General features: G+C 62.6%; 1 pseudogene; it reads right to left on the reverse strand.

Annotated features, from left to right (window-relative positions):
* Positions 1-24,474, reverse strand: part of LOC119099957 (NPC intracellular cholesterol transporter 1-like) — a 31,235-nt pseudogene extending 6,761 nt beyond the window's left edge.
* Positions 24,475-26,252: the final 1,778 nt, after the last annotated feature.

The following is a 26,252-nucleotide window of genomic DNA, read 5'->3' on the forward strand; positions in this document are numbered from 1 at the left end:
GGCACACGAGAGCCGGTCCCCGCCGCTCACCCAGGAAGAAGCACGCCGACTCGGCGGCCGACGAGAGCAGCATGGAGGGCGCCACCTCGCCGACGATGCGGCCGACGAACTGCTCCAGCGACTCGCCCGGCTGTCGGCTGTCGCGCTGGTACGCCTGCACCAGGATGAAGATGTTGTCGACGCCGACGGCCAGCACCAGGAACGGGATGACCTTCGATGACGATCAGCGTGCCGGGGACGCCGAGCACGCCGTACACGCCCAGCGACGCCATCACCGACAGCAGGACGATGATGACGCCGCCCAGGCCCAGCGTGATCTTGCTGTCGATCTGGGGACGGACGCACGCTCGGGTGAGCTGGCCGGACTGCTGGTAAGAGACGGACAGACTTCCCCTGGCATCGGGCAACTTCATAGTCGGTGATCATATCCTCCCCATACGCGACGCACCCATCCATATCTATGCATAATAGTCAGTTATCTATCTATCGAACGCACAGTCTGGAAGCCGGTTTGGCAGCAAAGCCCGAAAGCTAACTGAGGGTAAACATAAGTGCCCTTTGCCACACCCGGTCCAAGTCCAGACGTCCATGCCCCCCCGCCTCCCCCCCCAAGGCCGCTCGGTTTGTCGCCTCACCAGCAGCCGACTGGAGCCGTTATACTGCCCGAGCGCGATGCTGATGTAGGCGAACATGATGAGGTACGAGATGAGCACGGTGGTGGTGTCCGACTCGGACTCGCGGGCGATCTCGTCCTCGATCGAGCGTTCGGCGAAGAACGCCACATCCATGTGCGGGTTGCTGAAGTTCTTCATGTAGTCCAGGAACCTGGGAGCGCGAGTCGCCGCGTCAGGCCGCCCGCAGACCGCGGCGCAAGCGCCAGACGAGCCCCGGGCCGACCAGGACGTCAAACGGCACGCAGAGTGAAGCGTGACACTCCTGCTGAGGACGCGTTAACATCCGGCCACGCAACACCGGCACCTACCGGATACCAAGAGACTCAAGTCCTCGTCAACGGCCTGCGACCCACGGCTAATAACTACGTTATGGCGAGTGCTGACCGCCAGCGAAGCCACGCTCTCGCGTCGGCACTCGAGGCCGAGACCACGCCGCCGTTCCAGCTACCAAACAAGCGTCATCACCGCTGCCCGCGGCTTCGGCGCCGGCCGCGCCGCCGCCACACTCACGCCTGCTCCCAGGCCATAGCCGGCCCCAGCTTGGTCGAGTCGTACTGGTTGTTCACCAGGAAGGTGACCAGCAGCGCAGAGGCGTTCAGGTAGTTGACGTTGTCGCTGAGCGCCTGGCCCTCGCCCAGGAAGCCGCCGACGGCCGTGTAGGGGAACGTTGGCCCGCCCCACTTCGACATGCACGGCGCGTAGTTGAAGTCCTGGTCCTGGATCTCGGTGGGGTTGAGCAGGCAGTACTTGATGTGGTCCAGGTAGGTGATGTGGTAGTCGCCGTCCGGCTTGGTGAAGTTGAGCACGGCCTCGTCGTCCTGGAAGTACTCGGGCACCGACTGGATGGCGCAGAAGGCGTTGTCCGGGTAGAGCGGCCGGAAGCAGATGTCCTGCAGTCGCACCGTCTCGTTGTCGTGCTGGGCCGTGATCTGGCGAACACGGCACACGACACGTCAGCGGTACATCATTAGCGGTACGACACAGCGCAACATCGACCCGGTTCGCAAGAAGGCGCCCCGCGCAGCCCACAGAGGCATTCCACGCGGCGTCGGAGCGACGGTTCATCGTCCTGAAGGGCGCACAAGGGCCGCACCGGTCGGCGCCCGCTGGTTCACCCAACGCTGTCGCAAGATCTGCCTCGAACGCCCTGCACAAACAGGAAGCGCCGCCGCGCCACCAGATCGTCGACGCCGCCGCGGCACGTGCTCGCATCCTGCCGCGTTCAACGCCGGCCGGCCGGGCGGCACCGCTCCCCGTCCCGCGCCTCCCCCCCCCCCCCCCGCCACCGCCACGCCGGCGCCCACTGACGTTGTCCGTGATGTAGTTCTGCAGGCGCATCACGTCCTGCAGCAGCACCTGGTGGAAGGCCGGCCCGAACTCGGTGGTGCCGCCCTGGTTGGTGTAGTTAAACTGGAAATCGGTGCGACGTCGGTCAGTGATGCACAGACGGCACGCGGCGAAAATGGCACAGCGTGATGTCATACGGCACGCAGTTTACACAGTGATTACCAGACCAGTTTGTCTGCTATCTTGCACATATCTCGACATACAGCTGCTCGTGTTAGGTTTCTTTTACGACTCGTGTCATTGCTATCGCGTCGGCCTCTACCGCGCCAACTGCACGGGGTCCACAGGTCATGTCCACAGGTCCACAGGCCAATGTCCTCACGCCGGGCTCGCCCCGTCGTAGCAGTTCCCTCTCACAGCTCCAGGCCTGCCGCTGCCCAATCACGGCGTGTCCGCAGCCCCGACCGCTGCCGGTGGTGCGGGTGACCGCACGCGATCAATACGGCCCCGGTTTTAGCTCCGGCCCTGGCCCGATGTCGACCGTCGAAGCCCCTCCCTTGACCCGTTCACCGAACTGGAACACACGCGAGCCAGCCGCTTCCACTTCCGCAGCCCGCCCGTCGCCCGCTGGCGGGTCGCTCAATGCGGCGGACCCGTCGCCAGAGGCCACCGGGTCCGCGCCAGTCACGTGGCCACCCCAGGGCTGTCCACCCACCGGCTGCAGGCCCTTGGCGCGGATGATGAGCATCTCGGTGCGGTAGAAGGGGCCGAAGTTCTGGTCGAAGTAGTCCTTCTCGACGCGCGAGCGGCTGGTGGGCGACGCCCACAGCTCGATCGGGTCGGTGGTGACCTGCAGCTTGACGACGCCGAACGACAGGCCGACGGCCACCAGCAGGCCGATGATGAGGATCGGCACCGGGTGCTGGGCGCAGACTGCCGGCGGGCGCCGCGGTCAGAGGCGGCGCGGCGGAGCCCTCCCCGGCCCAGCTGCCGCTCCGCCCGGCGGGAGGCGGCACCAGCCGGCCCGCGGTCAGAGGCGGCGCGGCCCGGGGCCCGCCCAACGCGCGCGGCACCTACACCAAACACACTGACCGCGACCTGGGCTCAGGGGTGACACGACCAGGCGGTCAGGGGAAGCCTCGACCAGCGGCGCACCACACACCAGGGCGGACACATGTGCCGAGCGGTACACAGGGGCAGCGTGACGGGCGGCTGGCCGGCGGCCGCACTCACACGTGCCCCACGAGCGGAAGAACTTCTCGACGTTGCGCTCCATGATGGCGCCCCAGCGCTCGAGGCAGGAGGCCTGCGTCACGTCCGCGCGCGGCGCGCTGGCCGACTTGTCGCGGTCGTCGAGCGGCGCCGAGACTGCCGGCAGAGGGCGCCGCGTCACTGGACTGTCCGCCCACGGCCGACATGGCTGACGGGAGGGGGGGGGGGGGAGAGGGGACACGCCCCCGCCGACGACCTGCAACACTTGCCGCTGGCTGGGGGAGCGGGGGAGGGGGGGGGGGGGGGGCACACCGCACTAACGCACGCGCCGCCGTCACCAGCCCGTCAAGTTCAATCATCAGCACCGCATTCCGCCACTCACAATCCGAAGAGCACGCTCCAGGGCGGCGGCGAGGAGCCGGTGTCCCACCAGAGGCGGGTCCAGCTCCGGCAGCCGTGCGGCCCGGCCTCAAGCGTGCGCCACACCGGGGTCGTAACGCGACAGACCGTGCCGCGCCCATCGCTTTAGGCCAAAGGCACGACACGGAACGAATTAACAGCTCCCGCCGGAATGCTTCTCATTGTTTGTGGACGTGTATTTCAGAGCTGATGTGCTTTTCTCAGGACGGATACGCGCGTAAAAAACCGGCTCTGTACAAAGTGTGCTGGCAGCCTGAATGGCACCAATGAAAGCGCGGCATGTTGGCTACGTCACGCGACGCGCCTCGGTCGCGGGGCGCCAATAGTTGACGTTACCTGCCCGTCAAAAGCTGGAAGCTGTTTAACTGTTATGTCCTACGGGATTTTAATGTCCGGCGTCCGTCGCTCTCGTTTCATCTGAGGTGCCACACCAGACCTCAATTCCGGGCAGATGCCGAAGCGTCACTTTTGAGCGGACTCGCTTTCCCTTCACGCGTCCATCCCCGGTGTGGCGTCCGCTGCCGTTCACAGCCGGACAAGCAGCTCGGCGCCGGCGAAGCCCCGGTCAGCCCCCACGCACACCGCATGCAGACCCGGCACCGGCAGAACCCCGGCGCCGCGTGACCCCGGGTCAGGCGCGGGCCGGCGTGCGTCAGCGTCAGTCGACAGCGCCAGCGACCCGACCCGGCCCGAGTCAGCTCGCGCAGCGGATGTACGCCGTCGCGGCCCACCACGCTCCGTCCGAGCGCACGCCGAGCGTCGCTGCTGGCCGGCCGGCCACAGCACCCCGGCAGGCCCCCACTGCACGCGGCGGGCGGCGGCAGGCGTTGCTGCCGGCCGCCCGACGTACTGCAGTAGACGGCGATGTCGGCGTCGGCTGGCCGGGCGAGCACCTCGCGCACCGAGGCGCGCACACTCATGCCGCGCACCTCGTCGTCGGAGACCACCTCCAGCCGGCCGCACCAGGCGTACGCTGTCGGGACATGGTACAGTGCAGCGTAGGCTGTAGCGGCGCCCGTCCCGACCCCGACACTGACCGGCGCGGGCGGGGCGAGACACCACAGCGAGACCAGCAGCTCTGTCCCCCAGACCCTCTGACACGCACGGACGGGGCTCGACCTCCGCCGCACCCTCGCCGATCGCCGGTAGGCGCGCGCGCACGCGACGGCCGCGCCACGCGCAGGGCGGCGTCCGGACGCGCACTCACCGCGGTTGCGTGAGTACCAGCAGACAAACACGCAGACGAACGGCACGGCCAGGCCCACGAACACGGCCGCCATGACGACCACAGTGCCGTAGACGGGGCCGATCATCCAGTCGCCGGGCGGCGCCGGGATGGGCGGCGCCACCGGACACGACGCCGGACAGTCGGAGCAGCTGCACGCCTCCACGCGCTTCTGCCGGCGGCGGGCGGGTGCCGGACGACGGTCAGCGGGGCGGCGACGGCACACGAGCGGCGTTCGGTGCGGTCGGTTCGGTGCGGTCGGGTCGGTGCGGTCGGGTCGGTGCGGTCGGTTCGGTGCGGTCGGGTCGGTGCGGTCGGGTCGGTGCGGGGGCGAGAGGTGGCGCTGGACACTGTTGCATGCGCGGGACGCGACGCTTCATGTAGGACCAAACACGCCGAACAAGAAAAAAAGATGGGACGAACACCAGCATCTGTGCAAACCATCTCGCAAAAGCATACAACTTAGGGGCTCCGTCATTCCGAAACAAGACACCACAGCGGCACCGAAATATCAGCTAGCGGGCCGACCGACACACTGTGGCGGCTGCGGCCTTCTTCCTCAGACGGCGGACGGCTCGTTCACAAAATCGGACCGCTGTCCGCCGTCATGCCACTCCCACCCAGCACCGACGGCTTGCGAGCCCGCACCACTCAGACCCCCACCGGCAGCCCGGCTCACCCCGAACGGCGTCGTGATGGTGGTGTTGCACGTCTCAACGTCAGGGCTGAGCGGCGCGAACGGCGCCACGTCCTGGCCCTCCTCCACCAGCACGTAGTCGATCGGGAACGGCGTGTACGGGTTGTGGCCTAGGAAGTCGTAGAACCTGCCGGCCACAAGCCACAGTCGGCGTCCGGTCCGCGCCGCGGTGGGTGGCGTGCGTCAGGTGCACATGGTCACTTACGTGCTCTGAACGTCCAGTCCTTAAACTGCAGCTGCTCTCAATGCCCTATCAGGTCATCGGCGACAAAACTGAGGGAGAAATCCCACCTCCCGACTGAAGGCGAAAATCAAAAGCGTGAGAGAAAGACGGCGGGAGCGACAGCGCAGTACCGTAATGATGAGAACGCGCCATGCACCACTCTCAGCTGCCCATATCCCATTTCATCGGCTGGCGCGATCACGCGGGTCTGCCGCGGGAACCGATCGTCGGGCGCCGGCGGCCTCTCGCGGCGTGGTGCACTCACCTCTCGTCATTGCAGCGGTACCAGCCCCACTGGCCGCACATGGCGCCGATCGCCGGCGAGTTGGTCTGCGAGTTCTGCACCTTGGCGCAGCTGTCGTACACGCCGCGCGTGTACGTCCGGTTCACGTAGAACGTCACGCGCGCCACGAAGTCCTTGTCTGCGGACGGGTAGGGCGCCGTCAGAGGAGAGGTCAGGGATCAGCGAAAGGGCTCAGCAAGGAGGGGGGGGGGGGGGGCACAGTCAGGAGGGCACGATACGGAAGATGGGAGGGGGGGGGGTACAGTTTCACCGTCCCACGACGACCGCGCAGAACACGGCAGCGGAGCAGCACGGTGACCAGCACAGGCCGTCCTGTTCGAGCGCTATCCCAGGGACAAGCACGGTGCGGCTCAGAGTGATTCACATTGCACAGGACGCACGCACGTCGGCTTTCTCCTGTGTGCATGATCTTTCTCTCACGCACATTGTCTCTCTTCGATGCGCGCGATCTTTCTCCACGCACGTCGTATCTCTCCTCGGAAACGAGAATACACAACGCAAAAATGACGCGACGGACTCGGCTGATTAAACTACGGCAAGCGGGTTTTCAATTTGCAGCACAGCGCCGAAAAGCGCTTCCGCCCCAATTAGGTATTGGCGGACGCACCACATATAAACATACGTGTAATACCTCAGCAGGCCTTCACTCCATTTCAGGGTCACCCCTGGCTGCATGCGAGTATAGTGTCTCGGCAACTCGGCAGAGCGCAAGTGCCGCATCCTGTCCTATCTTCTATCCGCGGTACGCGCCACATTCTACACACGAGTCACGTGCGCCGGGCATCGAGCGGCCGCTGGCGCGCCAGCCCTCCGGGGTCATCAGTCAATACGCTCGCAGCGTGACCCCAGAATATGAGCTCATAAGCTGCGTACGACCGGTATTAGGTAGCCTCATCTACGGGAGGTCCTTACACCATCGATCTGCGGTCCACCTGTGCCCTCGGCGTGTGAGAGGCGCAGCTGGACCACCCTCCCGGTGACGGCCGGCTTCTTGAGCCGGCTGTCTTGAGCCGTACCGGCGCCGGCGACAGCGCCAGGCGGCTCACCGAGATATCGACCACCCCGCCCACCCAGAGCTCGTCCCCAGCCCGCCGGGCGCACCGGGCCCGGCGGCGGCGGCGCGGATCCCTCACCGGTGGCCTTGTCGTGCTTGACGGCCGTCACGTTCATGAACGTCGACTGCCGCGGCGAGCAGGACATCTCGCAGATGGACTTGCGGAAGTTGTAGTAGCAGACGGGGCAGCGCGCGAACTGCGACGAGGCCAGCACCAGCGACTGGGCCATTTCGCGCACGTTGTCGGGGTCGCAGCAGGTGGGGATGGGTTCCGAGGCATCTGACGGCGAGGCGAAGCGGCAGTCAGCCCGTCAGCCCGCCTGCCGGCGGCAGCGGCCCGACACCCGCGCGGCGGCGGCGGCCGGCGACGCCTGCAGCACGACACGCGTCAGTCCAGACAGCACAGTCAGCCGGGCCGAGCCAATCGCTCGCCTTATACACCCGGCTCGCTCGGCGCCGACACGGCGGCGACGCGCGCCGGCCCGCCTGTCGAGCTCGCTCCGCCGCCGCCCCTGCGTCAGCCCGCCCCTCGAGCCACGGCCCCGGCCGCGCTCCTCACCTCGACCCTCGAACAGGAAGGGGCACGTCTCGCGCAGCAGGGCGACGGCCGCGGCGTCGCTGAGCGGCCGGGCCGGCCGCGTGTCCGGACAGTTGGAGTGGGCGCCGGTGAGCGTGCCCGGGCCGCAGATGCCGTACCAGAGACAGTGGCCCTGCTCGGCCGCCGCCACCGCCGCCGCCGCGCTCTGTCGAAAGGCACAGGCGTCAGGTGGACGGCGGCCACAAGGGCGCCGCTCGGCACTCGGATCAACACACAGCGCGCATTGTCACACATCGGTCACGGGAGATTACGCTATCAATGTGGACGCTAACTTCTCCCGCTTCGAGTTCCGTCTCGCCAAACCAGGACTGCAAAAACCCGTGACTTATCGGCTATCTTCGCCTGTTGGCCTAATCGAAGACGTGACACAGCTACCAAGTACCAACTCGGAAACAAAGAAGCCACTGTACACATGCCGAAAGTCGCCGTGTTTTATCAGCTAGCGCATGTAAGGTGTTTTGCAGCGTTGGACAGCACTCAAACGGCGTCCACAAGCCGCATCCCTTCCGATCGCCGCGTCTTCAAGCCGTGTGTGTCATGTCATTGGGGCTTTACGACGCACCCAGCTGCTGAGGCTTTCAGGCGTCGCCTGCCTCTCACCCTGGCAGGAGGGGCGGGCCCCGCGGGGAATCGAACCCCGTACCTCTGGTTTCCCAGACGCGCAGTGGTTAACGCAGACGCCGGGTCTTTCGCCGCACAGCCGCCGGTGTATTCCTGCAGGCACGCCAGCCACACTTAGACGGCCTCGGCCGCGGCACGGCGCGTGAGCAGACGCCTCGCTCCGTGCCAGGCGCGCCGCGCCGCACCATGCCAGGGGCCGCGAAGCCTTGGAAGCAGGCATCCCCGCCCCGCGCATTCCACCCCAGCGCCGCTGGCATTGCCCTCGCCGTGCGCGGCCTCCACGCGCCGAGCCAGAGCTCCCCACGAGGCTGTGAGATCACCCTGGTTCAGTTCAACGCGCGTGCCGGCAGCCACCGCTCCCGGCAAGGGCGCGTGACGTCACCCATTCATGGCGCCGCCCGCGGCGGTGAGGCTCCGGAATGACTCGGCACCTGGAGTCAAGTGTGTGTGTGACGTCACCGGCATCACGCCACCTCGTCAGCCAGTCACCGGACCCCACGGCGACCGAGCGTCACGTGCCGCGCCCGCCGAGCGGCGATGTGATCAGACTCGCAGGCCCGGCGACCGGCACGCCGCGGGTGGCGTGTTTGTCGCGAAGGTCCCAGTAATCCACCGCGCACCGACGGCCGGTCGTTTCCGCCGTCCGGCACGTGCTGGCGACATGGACAGTGTCTTCGTCTGACCGCCTCTGGGCAGGAGAGAGCGCCACACGAGCACAGGGGAGAGCGCTGTCGCCGCCTCCCCGCCGCTGGCAGCGGACGAACAGCTGCAGCGCCGGCCCACGGCGTAGCCAAGTCGTTCTGGTCGTCCCACTGACCCGGTCACGCGATGACATTGGCCCTCCGTCCTACGGCTAGTCCGTCTCGGTCCGCGTCCATCCGGCCATCGCCGCCGGCGCCGCCCGGCCGGAGCCGCAGCGCCTCGGTCGGGTCACGGTATCAACCCCGGCGGCCGACACAGCGCGGCCCGACTGCTGACTCAGATGGGCGCCGCGCCCGCCCGGGCGTGATGTCATCCGGCGAGGTGACGTCACCAGGCAGGGTGACGTCACCCCACGCCTCGCGCGGGCGGCGCGCCTGGCGTGACCGACGGCGGCGGCGGCGTCACTGGACGGCCGAGTGAGCAGGCCAGCCGGCGCAATCCCGACCAGCAGCACGGGCTCGACGGCTCGCCGTCTCGCAACCGCTCCGGTGGCGAAACGAACCGCCCGCTGGCGCCCGCGCCAGTCAGCGTAAACAGCGGCAGCCGGCGCCGAATCGGCGCCGTTCCGACGCCTCGCTCTGTAGCGGCTCAGGTCAACGCCTTGCCAGTGTTGATCGCCAGCGGTGATGGTACGCGTCCGGTGACGTCACGGGGCCCCTGCTGCGGCGGAGCTGGAGCTCGCCCAGCAGCCAGCGTGGGACGATGCGGGCGTACCAGCCGCCGCAACACGGCCGCAGCCGTGGGTGGCGGCTGGCGGCCGGTCAGCTGACGTTAGAACACTGGGTCGGCTCCGCTCTGGCAGACCAAGCAGTGCACCGAAGCAGTTGATACAGGGCAGGCCCACTTATGCAGATTTCTAGCTGTGTTTGCCTTTGAGTTTTCTTCTAATCGCTCCAGAACCGCATGGTTGCGGAATCCATCGGATAGACTACACTCCAGTTCTCCCCTCTTAACGTATCAACTAAAAGTAAGGACGATATGACAGCAAAGCACAGGGTTTTGGTGCCAGGCACAGCCACATGCCCAGACGTACGGTTTTTTCAAAGGGGGGGGGGGGGAGGGAGGTACAAAACTCGACAGTTTTCACTGAAAACCACATCTGAATACATACCACAACTTTGGCAAGGGGAGGGGGCGCTACGTGCTCTCGGGGCTACCGTGTGCGTAAGCCTCTGGTCACATGTGAGCAGATAAGCAGATATTATCAATACCACTGGTGAAAACCCCCGGCCACGCCTCCCGGACCCTCGAACAGATACGCCCTGAACTAGCTTCGCCTAATTGGTAGGGCTCACACATGCCACCCATGTGAGAGGCACCCATACTAAAAGAGAAAGGCGGTTAGCCAGTTGACCAAACCCGAGCTTGTCACGGCCAGCTGGCCTGCGAGGTCCGCTACCGTCCGAGCGAAGAGGATAAGACACGCAAACATGTTTACCACGAATTTCTTCCCCTGCGTCGCCAGGGTCTCCATAAGCGGAGTACCTTTCCCGATTACACACGGATCTCACCAGGTGAACGTCACCCTCCACCGGATCGCTGCGCCATCGCCGGCGATCGCCGCGCTCGAAAAACATCGCTGGCATGGCCGACTGGGCTATCGCAGAATCTCTGCGAGACAGCACACAGTGCTCAAGAAGGTCCGAGGGCCGAGAGGCGACGGGCCCGGGTGTTCATACAAACCTGGGCAGAGTTCAAGTGCCTGAGATACGGCAAATGGCGTACAATTCCATGCCGAACACATGAGGATCAGGCATTGATCATTCAGTCAGTCACTGGGGCGTCACGACGCTCTTTGCTGCTGAGGCTATATATACGCATGACGTCGCCTACCTCTCATCCTGGAAATAGCGCGAGCAACGCGCGGCGAATCGAATCCCGGTCCTGTAACGCAGAAGAAGACCGTCCGTCTTGGCATCTCCTCTAACACCTGGTAATTCCTCACCGAGAGCCGCGCAGCCATCATGACTAAACGCGTCAGACCAGGGGCCCGCCATTCCCCGCTACCTTAACCCGAACGAGAGCCAAGAGCCAGTCGGACCGCAGACCGCCGCGCCGCCACAGTACGGGCCGACGGGCGGCACAAGCCCGCACCGGCCACCACCGCGTCCAGCCGGGGGCTCCGGCGGGGCCGAGACCGCAAGTGGCACGTGCGACCGCGGCGGAGGCGGCGCCGCGTGGCCGGCCCGACCGGCCGCCGCCGCTTGGCACAGGGGCTGGCGTTTCCGCGCGGCGGCCGCAGGACGGCGTCGGACCTCGACACCGGCGGCGGCGGCGGCGGCGGCGCGCGTGGCGTGAACGGTCCACCAATGTAACGTAGGGCCGTCCGGGGGAATGTCTCCACTGCAGCACGACGGTCCCAGTTCTGGAAGGATCGGCGTGGGCGCGACGTTGGCGACCGCGGCCAGGTCCCGGCGGTGCCCGCGCCGCCGCCCCTCACTCGGAGCGGACCGCGAGCGGGCCCGGTCGGCACGGGCGGCTGGACCGCCGGCCTTGAGTGCGTCCATCCCGCTCCGCCGTGGGGCCGGAGACCGGGAGCGCCGGGGGCCGGGAGGGGCCGTCGCCTCCGCCGGGGCCAGCTGTCGGCCGGTGTCGGCTAACTGCGCACTACAGCGGCGCGCCGACACCGGGCCGCGCGGCCGACCCGCCACAGTTGGCCGCGGCCCACCAGTGTTGCCGTAGGTCGCAGCGACCTTGACTGGCGACCTCTGGTCGGCCGCCCGTGCCCTCGCCGTCTTCTTGAGCCAGCAGATTTGCCTGTCGGCGCGATAGCTAGTGCAGACGTCAACAGTCGAAACAACAGCGTCACGCCACTGCGCTGTGGAGCAGCTATAGACAGCTGCGCTTCCGTCAGCGCGGCGACCAATGGAAACCGGAGGTGTCCAACGCCGGATCACGCAGCCGCGACATTCCTCACCACCGCCCAGGCAAAGTGATAAATATAAAAGAGAAATAAACAGATGGCCACATCAGACCACGACCGATCGGAAATGTCATCAATTGGAAAGCGGACGTCTCTGACAAAAAAGGCTTTCCCGTGGACAGCGGGCCTAAAGCGGGGCGGGGCGGGGCGGGGCGGGGCGGGGCGGGGCGGAGCGGCGCCGCGCGGCTCCGGCGTCGCTCGTCGTCGGCGGCCGGCCGCCCGCCGTCGGCCCACCGGTGACGTCACCGACCGAGCGACGGCGGCCGTCGCGGACCGGCGCGTCCGACCTGCACCCGGACACACGCGGCGTCGACCCGAGGCGTCCGGCACCGGCGCTCTTGCGCACGCACCGCCCGCAGCCGGCGCAGCTAGCGCGACCGCGGCCGGCCGGCGGCGCCGCCCACACGCCATCCGCTTCCTGGCGGACGGCCGGCGCCGCCGGCGCTGTGACGTCATGCCACACCCCAGGCCGGGCCACGGTCAGGGTCGGCGCTGAAGGCGCTGGCGGCGGCTGCGACAGCGGCGGCGGGCGGGCGGGCGGCCAGCGCCGGCGGCGGGTGGTGCCAGCGGGCCCGCCTCTAGACCGGTCTGTCTGCTTGCACGCACGTACCGGAGGCGGACTGACGTGGCGCCGCCCCGGGGAGCGCCGGGGAGGGCCGGCGCCGAGGCCGCGACCCGCCCCGACGCGAGGCGACCTGGTCACGACCAGAAGCTGTCCGCATTTGACATCATACGGCCTCAACCCAATAAATCTTTGACAACGTGTGGCAGGTGCAAAGTACGACGACTGCGATATATGATGTCTGCTGCTCCAAGGCGTGACAGCATCTAAGGGCCCTTTGTGCCGCCTCAGCGTCGGCCACATCATATCAAGCTATTCCCGCTCCGCAGCATCCGGCAGCCGGCCCTCTGCCACAGAGCGAGATCGCGCGTCGAGTAATGTTACACGGTCACGAGGTACGCTATTTTGAAAGCGACGGCTCCAACGTACTAGGAAAGGCGGGTCGCTTCACCTTTTTCCGTGCTCTCTCGGCGGTTCGTAGAGTGACGCAGGCCCCGAATAACGGGCCCCGTCTCTGTTGTAATCATACATGAGAGCAAAAACCACGCCAGCAACTCAGGTGCGGCAGGTGCTGCTTACAATTACACACCGTTCAGCTGCGCCGCTGCCATCTGCTGGGGGCCCGTCAGAGTTCAGCCCAACGTCAACCGGTTAGCCCAATGATAGCAGCAACAGTGTGGCAACTCTTTCGCCACAACAACCTGGCAACACCAGCACCTACGACGGGGCGTTGAGTCAGGCCGACGCGACGCTGCCGTCGAAATAATTCTGAGACAAGTTATTCCGAATTAAATGCATAAATTGTTAAAAATATAATACAGATATAAAACTAATTGTAGAAAAAAAAATATACAGTGCAATTATCATAATGCCTTCAACGACTAAATTCTGAATCAAGCAGCTCTGAAATAACTCTGAGTCTTCATTAATTCATTCTGAGTAACCACTACTCATCCCGTTCATTTCGCCAGTGACCGGGTTCCTGCACCTCGCGAGCTGGCCGACGGCAGCCCTTGCCCTCCACCGCCGCAGCAGCCTAAACGGCGCTCTGCCGCTCGCGGCTCACGCCACACGAGCGCATTGCACGTGAGGTCAAGGCCGTGGTCGTGACCCAGTGCCGATCGGGGTCGGGGATCCGGCGGCGAGCCGTCCACCACAGACGGCCGCGTCCGGAGACAGAGGTCGTCACGTGCCCAGCAGCCGGCGCAGGTCGGAGCGAACCCGGCCGAGGCCCGTGACGGGGCGCGGCACGCGGCGACCGCCGGCGGCCGATCAATAGTCGCGCACGTCACGGCCAACAGCTCGCCGATAACCACCGGCCGCCGTCGGCGCGGTCGGCGAGGGGCGACAGCGCTGCCCGCGCACGTCACGGCCAACAGCTCGCCGATAACCACCGGCCGCCGTCGGCGCGGTCGGCGAGGGGCGACAGCACTGCCCGGCGGCGCGCCGGCTCACTTCACCTCGCTCGGTGCGTGCGGAGCTTCATACGACGTGCTCGACCTCGAACCATGCCACCACACTCATGGAGTGAGGGAGGAGGGAGGAGGGAGGAGGGAGGAGAGAGGAGGAGGAGGAGGGAGGAGGAGAGGAGGGAGGAGGAAGCAGGGAGGAGGGAGGAGAGAGGAGGAAGGAAGAGGAGGAGGAAGGAGAAGGAAGGAGAGAGGAGGAAGAAGGGAGGAGGGAGGAGGAAGGGGGGAGGGGGGTGAAGGGCGAGGAGATTAAGCGTTGCCGGTTGCGACCGTCACGCGCGTCGTCTGTGCGGCGGAGCCTTCGTGTCAAAGGCCTATCCGAACATAAATACAGCCCATGGCAGTCCACACCATGACGGAACAGAGGTCACCCACGTCTGTGCGGCGCCCTCCTGCCACAGGCGGCCCGGCTCGTCGGGCACCGGGCCGCGCCGTCCCTGGACCGAGCGGAGCAGTGTCTGGATCTGGACCAGTCCCGTGACCGGGCGGCGACGGTGCGGCTCTGCGCTGGACTGCTGCCCGCGGGCCCCGGCAGGCTGATCGTGAAAATAGTCCCCCCCCCCCCCCCGCCGCCGCCGCCTGGCACACCGACACCGCCCAACACGGGCAGTGACCGGCGCGCTCTCGACCCGGCGCCGGACCTCGACCCCGGACCCGGGGCTGCGCGTGCGGGGAGCGGCCTCTGCTGCACGGCCCCTCCGCCGCCGGGCGTCTGGCGCAGCCCGGTCGGACGGCAACATCACACAGCTGCGCTCGTCGCGTCAGCGCCGCAAAAAGCGGACGGCGTGAGCGACAGCCGGCGACGCCAACTGGATCGCAGGTCACCGGTGACGGGCGCCGGCCACAGGGCACGCACCAAGGTCGCGCGTGCCGGCAGCGCGGCCCTTGTGACGAACGGCGGGGGCGACGAGCAGTCGTCCGGCCGCGTGGCGCGGAGGTCGAAGACTGCCACGTCACGTTCGCGTGACTGAACAGCCGGAATTTGTTTATGCCAGCTAGACCGTACTCCAGACATCTTGAACTCACATGACGATGATGCGCATGCGGAACTGTTTACGTGTGGCGATTTACGGCGTTGGGGCGTGGCGGGACCGGCCCCGAACAAAACGAGCCGGGTGAGTCAATACAATCAATACCAGCCCTGGCCCTTTTCTGCCTGAGGCGGTCCCAGACGTCCCCTGCCCACAACTGCTCGCGGGCGACGACCTGCTGATGCTTGACTACCAGTCATGCGTTCACGACAGGGTATATCTGCCAGCCGGCCTCTCCCGACGTACCTCACATCTGCTTAGCGACGGATTAGGGCTACCGAGCGCAACACCATGCACCGATTCTGGCGACGAAGCGCGCCGTCCAGACGAGCCGACGCCATCGCCAGACACGTGGCACGCGCCGTGCTGATCGGTGTGCCGCGGCCGGCCGCACAGCCGCCATTGCCCGCGCCTCACAGGCCTGGGTCGGGCCGGGCTGCAGTGCCGGCCGCAGTGCAGGCCGGCGCGTGGCTACGAAGCCAGAGTCGCATGGCCTCGCACCGCCGCGGTGCCGCCGGCGCGTGGCCAGAGTCGCCGACACCGGTCACAGCGGCGGCGGCTCTGGAGGCTGTCGGCCGACGCCCTGTTTACGGCGGCCGCGGCCCCCCCGCCGGTGCCGTCTGCCCGTCAGAAGCCGGCGCGCTGACGGCCGCCGGCCGACGCTCCCTGGACAGGCCGGCCGACTGACTGACGCTCCGAAGCGCGGAGACCGGCCGCTGGCCGACGCTCCCTGGACAGGCCGGCCGACTGACCGACGCTCCGAAGCGCGGAGACCGGCCGCTGGCCGACGCTCCCTGGACAGGCCGGCCGACTGACCGACGGACCGACGCGCGGAGACCGGCCGCCGGCCGACGCTCCCTGGACAGGCCGGCCGACGGACCGACGGACCGACGGATCGACGCGCGGAGACCGGCCGCCGGCCCAAGGGTCCAGAGGCAGCGCTGGAGTCCAACGCCGGCCGAAGCCCGCTGGCAGGTGCCGCGAGACGCAGCCAGTCGCGCCCCCACCGGCGGCGCGGCAATACCTCAGATTGGTTTTTAAGGGCGCGTCGGCATCGGGGCCATTTTGCGGCAATGCTTCAGAAGCGCCGAGCCCCGCAAACGGCCACACCGCGTCTCCGAAGCACGGCGGATGTTTGACACGGTGGCTGGGTTTCCCGGGAAACCGCGGCTACACTGCCGAGAGCCGACACTGCCCAAATTCTCCTCAGCTGTAAACAAAGGCCTGCGCCTGTCAGCAAAACGCTGGACCGCGGTGGAACAAATGTTTGTCGGATGCTTCCAGTTGAGATATCCGCCGGCAGCCAGTCGGAGCGCGGAAAAAGCCATACAGCATTCCATTCGAACAGCTGGAACGAGCGCTCCGCTCTGCCAGCGCGCCGATATGATGTCAGCGATACACGCCGTCAGCGCACGACACATTTTGCGCGCAGCGCGTTGTGTGAAATCGGCAAGCTTATCAGTAGCTGGTGTTGCAGCCGCCGCCGCAGAAAGTACGGCGTCAATCAGAAGCATGACACATCGGCCGACCCACAGCCAGATAGCGCCGGGCGCGTGAGAATGACGTGTGTAATCCACCTGTGAAGAGCTCCCGTCGAGAGCCGCGCAAAAAAAAAACGACTCATGGACCACGACAGAGGACTCGAGGTCGTTGATGAATACATCAGCTGACGCTTTATGAGACCAAGGCGCTGACAAACACAGCACTGCTGAAGGAAATCCAATCGTGAACGCTGCGACGACGGTTACATCAGAGCCTCCGACAAAACGGGAAACTGGCCAGGCGAAACTCGCAGCGTTCGTTCTCTAGGCGTTTGTTCTCTTCCACTGCAATCCATCCGCGAGGCTTTGACTCCGGCAAAGTACCTAACGACGGACAGTGATACCTGAGAGAACTTTCAATGTTGCTCTCATATAAGGTAGGACTACCTGGCACGGCGCTGCGGCCAGTATAGCTACACAAAACATCGCTAAGAGCGACGATATGCCTGTCGTTCTGATCGGTTGTGGCTGATAGGACACCTTTCAGATTCAAAACCCTCAAATACTTCCACAAACAAAATTTTGGAAATATTTATGACGTGCCCAACCCCTTTGACCCCTGGCTTTCGTCCCAACGCAGCGCACTTACGCGCCCGCCCGAAGCCGGACACCGACGTCACGTGATCATCTCCGCCCTCGTGACGTCACGCGTCGCACGCCACTGTCTCCGCCCAGAACCCGACCATAATAGAAAGTAAAGCATACCAAGCATGTCATTTGTAGGTCACTGGAGCACAAAAACGAGCGACGCTCCGGCCCGCGGCGAAATAGGTTGGCCACGCTTACGGCTTGTGCCACGCCAGTGCTGGCGGCCAAGACCGGGTCCAGGGTTCACAGTTACTTAGTTTTACGCATTGCGTGTTACGCGCACGAATTACACATAGCAGAGGTCTTGGCTACCGGTAGGTGAACACCCCAGAAGGCGCGTAAGCCAAACCTCTTTTTGGTCGTTGTCGTGCATAACTTTGATAATGGGAAATGGCCTGGCCACGACCGTCACCTTCCCGCAAACTGGTGCATGGCCAGGTGGGCGGGTCGCCAGGCTCCCATAACCCCGCGGCGCTGTTGGCGTTTTACGAACGGACGCGGGGCGATGCGGCCACCTCGGACACCAGCACGTCCGCACAACGAGCGGCGAGGCCCAGGTCCACTTTACGGGAACGGCTGAGTCACTGACCACTTCCAACGCCGTGGAGCCCGATTCCGAGTGCACTCGCGATTGGTCGTGAACACTTTAGGGTCAAAGTGATACATGTGGCGGCCGCCCCACTTCGCTGGCTGCTTATCAAAACAACACATCGCGGCAGGGTATTTTTGTCCGCGCATGGGTGTGGAATCCCGTCTAGCTAGTCTGGATTTAACGTTTGGCGCCGCCTGTCCTCACGTTAAGACGCCCGTAAATCCCCATATCACGACCTCTTTAGTCTCGCGGCAAATGTCTTGCCACCAATCCCCGTCGGACGCGCGGCGTGAGCGCGGAATGGCGACCGACTCGCGCGCGACGCGAGCCGGCTGTAAACGGACATACAGCGCACGTGCTGTGAGTCACCCACCACCTGCCAGCCGATTTGTGTCAGGCGGACCGCACACCGCGCCGCGCCGCTGACAGCTGTGCCAGAGGGCGGCGGTGGGCACCTGACCCGGCGCGCTCGCCGGGCCTCTTCCGCCCGGCGCTGGCCGCGCGGCCCAGGCGCCTGCGTCCCAGGACAGCGTGGGAACGCACTCCTCTACCCGGCGCGACCTCGGCGACCGGCCCGCGCCGCCGGCGCTGCTCAGTCGTATCGACCCAGCCTCGGCGTCGCGGCGTCGGCAGCCGAGCCGACCGGGCGCTCAGCGGACGGCCGCACGCGCCGCCGCCGGCCCGGCCGGGCCCGGCCCGGCCCGGTCCGGTCCGGCCCGGCCCGGCCCGGTCCGGTCCGGTCCGGTCTGGTCCGGTCCGGTCCAGTCCGGTCCGGTCCGGTCCGGTCCGGTCCGGTCCGGTCCGGTCCGGTCCGGTCCGGTCCGGTCCGGTCCGGTCCGGTCCGGTCCGGTCCGGTCCGGTCCGGTCCGGTTCCATCGCGGCCGACGCGTGGAGGCCGGCGTGTGTCGCGCGATGGGGGACAGCGCGGATGCGGGGGACTGCGAAACTGCGCCGAGCCCCACACGGCCGTCCTCCCTCCGCGGCCGGCCGGCCTGTGACGCACACGTGACGGCCGCACGCGCCGCCGCCGGCTGCAGCCACCTCAGGCGGGTGCCAGCTCTGTCTGACACACACCCGCCGGAAATAACCGGTTCCCAATCTGCGTCTTGCGTTCCTAAATTACTTTCGAGCCGCGACCTTGAGTTGGTAGCATTCCACGAGTGCCTACTTCTCACAACTTTATGTCTAATCGCAATGACGAACATGCTATCTTCACGAAAGTGAGCCTGCTATGTGTAGTCCGTTTGCAATTTAATTTGGTAACGATTCCTTTCTGCCGAGGCTGCTAAAAGCGGGCCAGCTGCGCGCTATTCCCACGGTATGGCTTGAGGCAACGAACCGAAACCAAGGGTAGGTATGTGATAAAGACTTTACTGATGGGGACACGTCACTTCCACCACCGTTGTAGCCAGCGACAAAAACGGTGCCTTTGGCGGATTTCGAGCGTCTCCATGCTGAACAATGGGCCATTATTTAAACCAAAGTCGTTCTTGACAACGGTCCGGCGCTACAAGGCGCGACACCTAACCTTAAAGGTTCAGCTCGAAACTCGCATGCCTTGCCCTCACATAAAACCCGTTTTCTATGCCACACATATAATTATAGCGTTATTTAGCGCGCCGTTCACCATGAGACAATCGGTTAGCGGGCTGAGGAACTCCGCTGCTATGTCGGAGATGAAACACCTTAGTATAGCACAGGCCAGCATGAAGCCGGGGACGCCCAAGGATAGCACAGGTCAGCATGAAGCCGGGGACGCCCAAGGATAGCACAGACCAGCATGAAGCCGCGGGGTGCCCGAGGATAGCACAGGCCAGCATGAAGCCGCAGGCCGCCCGAGCACAGGCTAGCATGAAGCCGCGGGGTGCCCGAGAATAGCACAGGCCAGCATGAAGCCGCGGGGTGCCCAAGGATAGCACAGGCCAGCAAGAAGCCGCGGCGTGCCCGAGAATAGCAAAGGCCAGCATGAAGCCGCGAGGTGCCCGAGAATAGCACAGGCCAGCATGAAGCCGCGGGGTGCCCGAGGCCCGAGCGTGCGCCCCGTGCTAATCAGAAACTCCTCGCATCGCGATACCACACAGCCGGCGTGCTGAATCTGCCGTGCGTCCCACCCGGTGCGGCAATGACGCTGACGATCCTAGGAATCGGCATCACACCGCGCTGCTCGGCGACGGGCGTTCTGGGCCCGCTCGGCTCGCGGCAGCCCCGCCGCCCACATCTCCGCTGCCAGGGGCGCGTCAGCCGCTTCGCCAGCGCGCTGCCATGTGACGTCACCGGCCCGGCGCCGAGCGCGCGGCGCGCCAGGTCGACTCGGGCACCCGTCGGCCGACAGGTGTCGGTCGGCTGCGGCGCGCCGCCTCAGGTGTGCGCCGTCGGCCGCCGCCGGCCGGCGTCACGGTCGGCCCAGGCGCGCGCGCGCGTGACCGGCACCAGCGGTGACAACACCGCCGGCTGTCGCCACGGCCGCCCGCCGACACAGTGTCAAAACCGCCGCGGCTGGACGTGCCGTGGAGACCGAAATGCTTGCGCCAAAGGCGCAAGGGAGAGACCGTTGCAGCGGAAAATTCCCTTACGCCACACATGCGAGACCGACGATGCGAACAGGGTCCAAGACTGAAAGCCTGAACTGGTCGGTAAAAGGCGTCATTACCATCCAGGCCCTGGGTTTCGAAGCAGTGCCGGACTGAGCGCAGCCGGCCGGTCCGCGGATCGCCAGCGGCCGCGCATCGGCTCCGGCGGGAGAGGCTCGTCAGGCCCACCTCAAAGCCGCCCACCCCCGCCGAAAGTCCAGCCGGCGCGTGCCGCGCCCGTCACGGTGTGCTAACGCTCGCGAAGCCGTCCAGCCGGCGGCGACGAGCAACAGCCGTCCAAGTAACCATCACGCCTGTCACGCTCAGGAGTAGCCACAGCAGACCCTGGCGGCCTGGCACCAGTGAAGGAGCCTGTGCATGGCTGCACAGCGACAGTGGCGCTCACCACGGCACCGCCACGGGCGCGGGCCGCCGCTGCCTCCCCTGCCGCGTACCGCTCAGCTCTGCACCGCCCCCTCCCCCTCTCTCCCATGATCTCCGAGCCGCCAGCTGACTGAAGCGGCCCAGCACCAGCGCCTGGCATTGCCAGCCCTCCAAGCAGCGCCGCCCAGACGGTCGGCCAAATTGCTCGCAACAGGATAATCGGCCGGTTCGGCACCAGATGCCCAGGGGTCGCGTCGAGCGGCGCGACAGCCGTAACATTGTCAATTTCGGCCAGCCCGCTGCCGTCTGGCGGGCGGGGTCACCCCTGCAATCGGCTCTACAGTCAGCTCGCTCGGCTCCCGGGTCCTGACGCCGGCGGAACGGGACGGCCTCGGCAGCGGGACGCGACACCGCGGACCGGTCCGGTGCGGGCTCGAATCCCGCCGCGTCCCGCGCTTTTCCTTCAGACGGTCCCGCCACGATACACACGCGGCGCGAGGAGCCACGCCCACCGGCGGAGAGCCGAGCGCCGGGGAAGAGGTCTGCCGAGCCCCGCCGGCTGAGCGTCAGGCCGCGCGGGACTGGCGCACTCCGCGTCACCAGTCGCAGTTTTCGCGCCGACCGACCCACTTGGCCAACTGCTGGCCGGTCAGCCTCGGCAGCTGCCACGATAAAGGCATCTGCCACGCCATCTCTCCGATACGTGCTCGTTTCCAACCCGCGCCTGGCGCTCGCGGAAAGGATGTCGCCCGCATGACTCGCCTCAGCGGCCGCTAGCCGCGGCGTTCCGCTCGCCGGCGAACAGCGCGGCGCCATGTTTACCAGGCGGCACGGTAACGGCTGCCAAGCCGCCCGGAACGTGGGCGTTCATTACCCGGGCCAATGTCCGCAGCTTGTCATGTCGCCACCAGCCGCGCTGCCCATAACGAGCACAGCATCCGTCAGCAACCTCTGCTGCGCGAACGACCGAAGGGAAAAAGCTAAAATGACAACACGACCACCGCCTGGTCAGCCAGTAGGCAGCTCCGTGAGGCGCCAGCCTCTGCGCCAGACAGGTCTCACTGTGGAAGAGGACGGCGAGCACAAGACGCCCAGGGCGCGGCGCTGACCTAGAGCACTTAACCCTGCAGTTCACTCTTCACAACCCCGATTGATCAACCTCTTACCGATACCGTGCTCAGACGGAGGACAGGCGTGAGGAGGAAAGCACGCTCTATCGACGCGATGGGAAAAACTTAACAAGCATCTGGGGCACGACCGCGAACGCATGCCTCCACGCAAGGAAATCGAATGCATGCATGCCCTCCGGCCCAATTCAGCGAGAAAGCGTATTCAGAACTGTGAGCGGAGTACGTGGCCGATCTCGGCACTGAATGATTTTAGAGCCTACTTTGAGGTTTCGGGCAGCGCGCTGCTGCTATCTCCCATCCGGCTTAAGAACTCGACACAAACTTCTCCGCGCACTAGCCGGCACTCAAGGTTCAAGGTTCAATGCTACCAGCGTCAGACAGGGGGCTCCCCGCCCAATGACGGCCGACCGCGGCTGCGTCAGACGACGCGGCGAGAGACAAACCCACACCCGTCAGGAGTGTCAAACCGTCTGCTCGGCAGCGCTAACGCCGGAGAGCAGTCTGAACATCACCGAACTGCCGGTTACCGACATCGGCAGCCACCCTACCGACAAGGATGCGGCGTATCGGACCTATCCATATATCCATATATCCATATCCATATACCCCAGTGTGGGCGATCGTCCTCACCGTTGGCCCTCTCGTGCGCATGCTGCCGTGGCATGGGTTAGGCAAACAACATATTGCAGGTACAGCACACTCACCAAGAGCACAGCTGACAGCAGTAAGACTGGCACATGTCTTGGTTCACCCATGTCTGGGTGACTTCTGTGGTGGTGAGGTCCTGGAAAACAAATGCAACACAATTTTGTCATTGAAGTAACTCATCAATGGTGTTGGATGCCAGGGCATCAGGGCATTCCAACATGCATGATTCTGATCCCGCTTGGTTAATCAAGTTCAGCCTATCTGTACAACAAATCTTTGTGTACATCCTCACTGGTTTAGAAACAAACATAGTACTGAGATGCACAACAAATCAGCATAGGACTGCTGACAGTGCACTTTGGGCTGAACCTTTGACTTCAAGGTCAAATTATCAACTCTCCACCACATAATTGACTTGACCAGGGTTCAGATCTCAAGCAACAATTAGATGCAAAACTAGACTTCAATCAAGCATGCTATAGATCACTTTGACACCAGCATATCTATTTTTCCTCAGATTACTCAGACACCAGCATACTTATAGCTCTAGGCCTAGAGGTGACAAGATCTAATAGTACAAATATACTAACAAGCCCAATATGGGCATGCAATAATGGATAGGCAAATGCATCAGGCATGCAACAATAACAGTGCCTGTCCCACCCACTGAACCCATATAGGTGTGTATGGAAACTGGGGTTCATTTTTAATAGTGTAAATCTGAGGTCACCATGTGAAAAGTGTCAGTCTGGCTTCAGGGTTCCATAGAATCTCTGTCTCCACATTTGAACCTCCAAGTTTCTCAGGCTAAAGCCTGAGTTGAAGTTAACAACTAAACCTGGGTGTTTAATTGCCAAATATAAGTCCAAGTTCATTTTATTAGATTAAATAATTGTTTTACTCAAATTCTAGCCTTGAAAGACTAGTGCATGCTTGAATCAATATCTGGTACACATTCTCAAAAAACTGTTACTTCAAACATGTCTGGCAGCAGAAATATCCTACACATACAGGCATACTCTAAATATGAGACCCAGCTTGGCACATCATCATCATCAACTTCAGTAGGACAGCCAATGCTTCACAAAATTATGTCTCTCAGGTAATCACAAGCACACAGTATCAAACATACAGCACTACATAAGTAAAAAGAACAATGAAAATATTTTCATTGGCAGACAGGCCTAGTACAGCTCTGAATGGTTTATATTTCAAAACCACTGGTTACTGTTGTCATGTACTGGTGCTTTTGTGTGTGTCAACTGCACTGGGCATTTTGCGCTCATAACAACCCGCCGGTTCCTGTAAAAATATATACTTACAGAATCCTGATTGCCCACAAATACTTCATAAAATACACTACAGATTAACTATCACATGTATTTTATTCAACAATTTGCTCAAACTTTTGAACATGTGCATCTTTGCTTTACTCAGTGCTGCTCAGATCTGTTTTTGTCTTGAAACTGGGTGCCATATAGTCTTAGTCCATTCTCATCATTCAACAGTAGTTTGCTAAGGCACAGTAGCATCCAACAGGTTTTCAAGCTTCCAGTACATTCAATAAATCACAAAAGTAAATTCTCAGCAGCATTTTCGACTAAGAGCAAAATTTGCAAACACATCACACATACTACATAAGATGATGAACTTAACTTGGGCAAAGAGCAAGTTCAAAATCAAAGCCACACTGAGCAGAACAGTTGCTCCTGTGCTTGAGACAGAATCGAGGCTGCCTCTTAGACCCTATACTATCGCATTTAACATACCGTCGACGCCCCTGTCGAGGTTTGATGACTGCAGGTCGAGACGCCACAGACCATGAACTCACCGTCTGCCCTGGGATAGGCACAGCTTTTTTGGCAGAATTCACGTAAAACGCATCCAGAAAAATCTTATCTTCGGTCACTTTCCCTGTAATGACGTTACAGTGACTCGGATTGAGAAAGGTTCCGAAATGATCAGGTAGGCAGCGACTCCACGCCCTCAGCCCCGTGCGGCGCCCCACCACCAACGAGCGCGAGCTGCGGACTAAAACCGGCGCAGCCAGCGCCCTGAAAGCAGCCTTGCTGAAAACTCAACATGATGGCTAAAGTTTGAGGGGCAGGTGATAATTATGACGTCATCAATATTTTTGGAAACTTATTTAATCAAGCATGCAAACCAATAAACAGAATAGATACCATGCTCAGATTACCATGGAAAACATCATAACCATTTATTGCTTAATTGCAATGAATAGCACCTCCTTCGGTCGTGATTCGTAAACAATGGAGATGAAGAAATATTGTGTAAGCAAGCAGATGTTTTGTTTTATGCCACACAACGCTCATAGATGCAGTGATATCGTAGACCGTAGCATTTATATTGTATTGCTTTGTTCTACGCATCTATTAATTCTAATGCTCTATTTAGTACGAGGGATACAAAAATGGTTCTCGAGTACACATCTCGAACCAGACACCTCCAAACGAACTTATGTGATCGCTTGGCGGGCACGTTATCTTGTGGATTTTACAGGATGCATTCTGTGAAATTAACCAAGGATATCAAACTATCCATGACTCATGATGGCCATAGTCACCAAACTCTATCTCAGTACAATTCCCCATGCACCTGTGGAACAGTCTCTGAGGTGAAAGTGTAGGACAGCCTTGATAATGCAGAAGACTGGGAGGGAAAACGAAAATTACTTCCGTGATATGCATGCAGAGCCGCCATTAACGTTCAACATAAGCAGCAATTCACGAGCTTCAAAACTCCCCAAAAGTTAGCAATTCAGCGCTTCGACGGATCTGTTCAAGATGACATGAATGGGTATTAGAGAAACAAATGGGTTTTACGAAGATAACAGAATAACGTCATCTAACATCAAGTCAAAGGGCGACACCAGTCCGGGAAACTCCTGCCACGGCCTGGCGGACCGCGGCAGCGTTACACAGCTCTTGCCATCCCCTGGCGGCCGAACCGGCCGCAGCTCTCACCGCCACCTGGCGGCGGGCTCTCAAGCACGCGCTCTGAACGGAATGGAACCGCTCACAGCACCGACCACCCTTATATCGTGACGAAGTGTTACGGCGTGCAAGGGGTGAGGGGGAAACTACGTTTGTTGCGTAACCAATCTCTTGCGTAACAAGTCGGTTTGAGCGTAACAGATGGAGCGCTTCCGGTGATTCGGCTTACCGTGCATAAATATACTCCTTCACTCTGATTTCTTCGCTGCCAGGCATTGCAGTGAAACGCATGACATTGTGCTCCCAAGCAAATTTGCGTATTACGCAGCCTCCGGATTCATAGACATGTTATGTCTTAGCGGGGTAAATTTGTGTGTGACTTGGCAAAACTTAATCATTTGTTCATTCGCAGCCTATTTCTACCTACGCAAAACCGTGTACGCAAATATGTGTACGACAGTCAGGGGTGTCCCGATGTGTACTTTCGTGGCGCATAAGCTCCCAATACTGACTAGAGTCCCTCCAATAATCGTCTGGGAACCCGATGCATGTTATTAAAAAGGGAAAGCCTGCGCCAATGAAATGCAGCGCGTGTCTGAAATGCTGGGATACTTGTTGCCTAAACGTATCACTATCCATATCATCATCATGCATCATCATTATCACGAATCGGCTGCAAATGGGAAGATATTCTTTATCATAGAAACAACTTTGAGACCGACTAAAATGTTTTTATTTGATTGCGGTCATAGACGCCAATCAAAGTAACCAAAATACGGCGAAAAGCCAGGATTTTGTGGCAGGCTAGGTTAACTTAGCTGGCGCAGCCCCCAACTGATTTTA

Source organism: Pollicipes pollicipes, unplaced genomic scaffold (genome assembly GCF_011947565.3).
Source record: "Pollicipes pollicipes isolate AB1234 unplaced genomic scaffold, Ppol_2.1 Scaffold_4881;HRSCAF=5763_pilon_pilon_pilon, whole genome shotgun sequence".
Taxonomy (NCBI): Eukaryota; Metazoa; Arthropoda; class Thecostraca; order Pollicipedomorpha; family Pollicipedidae; genus Pollicipes; species Pollicipes pollicipes.